This window comes from Myotis davidii, unplaced genomic scaffold, assembly GCF_000327345.1.
Source record: "Myotis davidii unplaced genomic scaffold, ASM32734v1 scaffold620, whole genome shotgun sequence".
NCBI classification, from domain to species: domain Eukaryota; kingdom Metazoa; phylum Chordata; class Mammalia; order Chiroptera; family Vespertilionidae; genus Myotis; species Myotis davidii.
In genome coordinates, this window is record NW_006292090.1 from 151,567 (window position 1) to 156,482 (window position 4,916).

Here is a 4,916-nt window from a genome sequence, read left to right on the forward strand (position 1 = left end):
TGTCATTCTGTGTTGATGACAAAGGAAAGCTGAATGATATTTGCTGGGGCAAACTCTTCTCTAACTTTGCAATGGGGATTTTTATTTAGTGATAGCCTTTAGCACATGTTACCCAAGGCCAGACTTCTGTTTGTTTCTACTTGAATTCAGGCCCCCAAACTCCTTAACTCCCTAAAGATGGCAGGCCCCTTGAATAGAAAATCAGAGGGAGGGGCTATTAACCAGTGAGAGAAGCTGGAATAGTTTCTGTGGATAGAATAGGGAACAGTCTTGGGGTCCCATTAAGCCAAATATCAGGTGATATTTCCCAATAAGGGCCAAGAACCAGGTAGAAACGCCAAACCAGAAAATAACTGAAAGAAGGCATTTATATGAAGGCCAAACCAGTGGTGCAGGATTGTGGCGAGATGAAGAGAGGCTGGTAATTCAGAGGGCCTTGATTCAAGGGTATGTCTTAGAGCCTTTCTGTGGGTGGCACACAGAAAGTTGTTTCTGGATATTTTCACAGGCGTGGGTACGGACTCCTCTGGATATTCATGAAGAGCAATGTTTCCCAAACATAATGTGCACACACTTGACTTGGGGATTTTGTTACTATTCACCGATTCGGTGGGTCTAAGGTAAGACCAGTGGTTTTGTTGTTCTAACAAGTTCACAGGTGATGCCAGTGCTGCTGGTTTGAGGACGGTGGTACCAGCAGTAAGAATAGAGAGCACTTCCAGCAGCCAGGGGCAGATGCTCAATGTAGGAGCTGCCCCCTGGGGGTCAGTGTGCTCCCACAGCCAACCTCCCCTGGTCCCTCCCCCTGCCGGCCAACCTCCGGCAGCCCCTCTCCCTGGCCGGTCCCTCCCCGCAGCTGGCCGGCCAACCTCCAGCAATGTCTTCCCTCGTCCCTCTCCCAGGCCAGCAGGCCCTGATCAGCCCAGCCCTAGGCCCCAATCAGCCCTGATCGCTGGCCAGGCCTAGGGACCCCACCCATGCACGAATTTGTGCACTGGGCCTCTGTAATAATAATAATAATAATAATAATAATAATAGCAACTGCTTACATAGGTCTTGCTCTGTGCCAGGCACCGTTCATTCTCAGTGTCATACATACATCCACTCATTCAAACCTCACACCAGCCCTTTCAAGTGGGTACCATTTTTATGTCCATTTTCAGATGAGGAAATAGAGGGGCATGAGGAAGAAGGTGGAGAAGAGAGAGGGGTCTGGGTGGAGAATTTCTAAGAGGCAAATATCACTTCCTAAAGATGAACTTTCTTGCTAACAGTCGTCTTCCTTCATTCCGCGCCACCCCCTAGTGGTCAGCGCACGTCATAGCGAGCGATCGAACTCCCCGTCTCCCAGGGGAACTTCCGGGGAGGGGACAATTTGCATATTCAGCATTTATACATATAGATGTCCAAAAGAGGCAAATCCATAGAGACAGAACGTAGGTTAGTGGTTGCCAAGGGCTGGGGGGAAATAGGAAAGGGGAGTGACTGCTAATGGGCACAAGGTTTCATTTGAAGGTGGTGAAGATGTTCTAAAATCGATTGTGGTGTTGGTTACACAACTTTGTGAATATGCCAAAAGCCAGTGAGTCAGTGAGTTTTGAGAGAGAAAAAAAAACCAAAGAATTATACGGATTCTAGGTTATGTGAATGATAACATCTCAAATTTCAAAGCCTGTGCATTTCAAGTTTCAGGGTCCGTAAGTAAAATGTTACTGGAACCCAGCCAGCTTCTTTACACATTGCCTGTGGCTGTCGTGGCAAAAGTGAAGTAGGTGCAACAGAGACGGTGCGGCCGGTAACGCCGGAAATTTTTATTATCTGGCTCCTCTACAGAAAAACGTCCCTGACCCCGAAACTAGGATGCCTAATGGTCCGGTGTCCACCGACGCATCCCTGGTCAGTCCCCCTTTGCTCCCTCTCCTTAGGCCACAAGATGCCTCATTCTTCCTTGGACACATCAAGCTCACTTCTGCCTCAGAACCTTTGCACTCGCTATTCTCTCCCCCGATTTCTCTCCCCTGCCCCTGTCACTTCATTGAACTGTCTTCTTCCTTATCACTTTCTTATTTTTTAAAATACATTTTTATTGATTTCAGAGAGGAAGGGAGAGGGAGAGAGAGAAACATCAATGAGGAGAGAGAATCATTGATTGGCTGCCCCCTGCATACCCCCCACTGGAACCAGGGCATGTGCCCTTGACTGGAATCGAACCTGCAACCCTTCAGTCCACAGGCTGACGCTCTATCCACTGAGCCGAGCCAGCCAGGGCCTTACCACTTTTTTAGAAAGGTCTTTTATGATCTCCCAGTTTAAAAAAACAAACAAAATTGCTCTCGCAGCCCTAACCGGCTGGGCTCAGTGGATAGCGCATTGGCCTGTGGACTGAAGGGTCCCAGGTTTGATTCCAGTCAAGGGCACATGCCCGAGTTGCAGTCTTGATCCCCAATGTGGGGGCGTGCAGGAGGCAGCCGATCCATGATTCTCTCTCAGCATTGATGTTTCTATCTCTCTCTCCCTCTCCCTTCCTCTCTGAAATTATTTTTAAAAAAATTAAAAAAGGGGGGGATGTATAAGAAATATGCCAGATGCTACTTTTAAGCAAAAAAGAAGGGTACAGCCCGGCCTGTGTGGCTCAGTGATTGAGCATCGACCTGTAAACCAGAAGGTCATGGTTTGATTCCCAGTTAGGACACATGCCCAGGGTTGTGGGCTTGATCCCCAGGGTGGGGCGTGCAGGAGGCAGCCGATCGAGGATTCTCTCCCATCATTGATGCTTTATCTACCTTTCTCTCCCTCTCCCTTCCTCTATGAAATCAATAAAAATATGTATTTTTTAAAAAGAAGGGTACATTAGGACACATGTATGCACATGTTTTTTGTGGAGACAGGGAAAAGGTAAACAAACGCAGCTGACGACCTGCAGGGGGCAGGTGAGAGCAGGAAGGAAGCGAAAGGGAGGAAGTGACACCCCTTTGAACTTGGAGCTTCAGATCGAGTGGCCAATGTTTTTTGTGTCCACAAGACAAATTCAACAAGGATGGGGAAAACGAACATCGAGCATGAACACACATAAGCAAAACCGACTGCACATCTAGTGAGTCCAACCACAGGGGGGGAAAGCAGTGATCCAATAACGTGAATAGAGAGAGAGCTTTGATTCTACATCTCCGTCCAAAGACAGGACCGCCTGCAAAGAAATCGCGAACCTCACGTAACAGTTTCTTATTGGGAGTGGTCTAGGGAAGTGGTCGGCAAACCGCGGCTCGCGAGCCACATGCGGCTCTTTGGCCCCTTGAGTGTGGCTCTTCCACAAAATACCATGTGCAGGGGCACACGTACGGTGGGATGGAAACTTCGTGGCCCATGAGCAGAAGTCGGTTTTCGGCCTGGGCGGGTCGATTTTGAAGAAGTGGCGGGTGGACATGTAGAGAGGATGAACGAAAGGAGATGGACGAAACACCAGAGTGGGGCATGCAGGAGGCAGCCGATCCATGGTTCTCTCTCATCATGGATGTTTCTGTCTCTCTCCCTCTCCCTTCCTCTCTGAAATCAATTTTAAAAAATCAATGGGGAAAATATCCTTGAGTGAGGATTAACAACATCAACAAAAAAGTAATTCTTTGCAGAGTTAGAAAACTCCAGTTGCAACCTTCGGAATGATAGGAATTCCCTCCCTTGCCAAGGAGCCTGCCCCACACCCACTCCACCTGGGGCGGGGAGCTGGCATCACGAGTAACACGCGTCTGACCCCATGACCGCGGCCCCGCAGCGCTACGGTTCGGAAATTATTCGGTGCCCAGTGCAGGGTTGAGCAAGTGTGTAAATACATTGGTGTGCGGGGAGCTAGCGTTCTTTGCTTTCTCCGAAAGAAAGGAGATACACCTCAGAAGGGGGTACAGCAAGGGAGACCCCTTGGGGGTCCAGGTGCCGTCTAGGCTCCTATTTTACAAACAGACACCCTTTCCCAGCTTTGTGTCCTGGCGGATTCCAGAAGCAGCGACACCTGGGCAGCTATGAGCGCACCTAACACCCGGATTTTGGTCTCTACTATCACCCTCCACTCTGTAAGGACAGAGGGCTCCCCGAAGAAATCGCTAATTTGAAGCCCATGGAAGTGACATCAAAGTGTACTCAGGTCACAGAGTAGGAAAGTGCTAAAAAAAAAGGAAAAAGAAAGAAAAGAAAGAAGAAAGAAAAGGAGGGGTATGTGCCAAATAAGAACACAGCAACTAATCTGATACCCCAACTGGGGACGATTTGGGCATTAAAATAAATAATAAAGGTAATGGTGTCCCGGCTGGAGTGCTCGGTGGTTAGGGCATCAGCCCAAGCACCAAAGGGCCGAGGGTTCCATCCCTGGTCAGGCACGTACCTACGTTGCAGGTTCGATCCCCAGCCCCAGGTGAGGCACCTGAGGGAGGCTACCAATCGATGTGTCTCTCTCTCTTCCTCTCTCTCCCTCCCTCCCTTCTACTCTCTCTAAAAATCAACGGAAGCCCAGCCAGCCAGCGTGGCTTAGTGGTTGAGCATCGACCTATGAACCAGGAGGTCACGGTTTGATTCGCGGTTGGGGCACATGTCCAGGTTGTGGGCTCCGTCCCCGATGTGGGGCGTGCAGGAGGCAGCCGATCAATGACTCATTATTAATGCTTTTGACTCTCCCTTCCTCTCTGAAATCAATTAAAACATATTTTTAAAAGAAGTGACCTCCCGGGCCCCATCTTCAGAGGTCTTTTCTGCGTTCACCTCGCGCTGCCGGCTGCGGAGGTTCCAGGTGGATTGCTCCCCTGAAGTTGGGGTTTCACTAATTCACACTTTTCTTGGGGGTGAAGAAGCAATTACAGATTTGGTTTCAAAGACCACGTTCCTCCTGCAGGTTGTAAACTGAAACCATGTGGAATGTTCAAATGTGAAAT

General features: G+C 49.2%; 1 protein-coding gene across 1 annotated transcript in view; it reads right to left on the reverse strand.

Moving 5' to 3' along the window:
• The window catches only part of LOC102755749 (voltage-dependent calcium channel gamma-7 subunit), a 21,615-nt gene that overhangs the window by 760 nt on the left and 15,939 nt on the right, over positions 1 to 4,916 (reverse strand). The window lies entirely within an intron of this gene.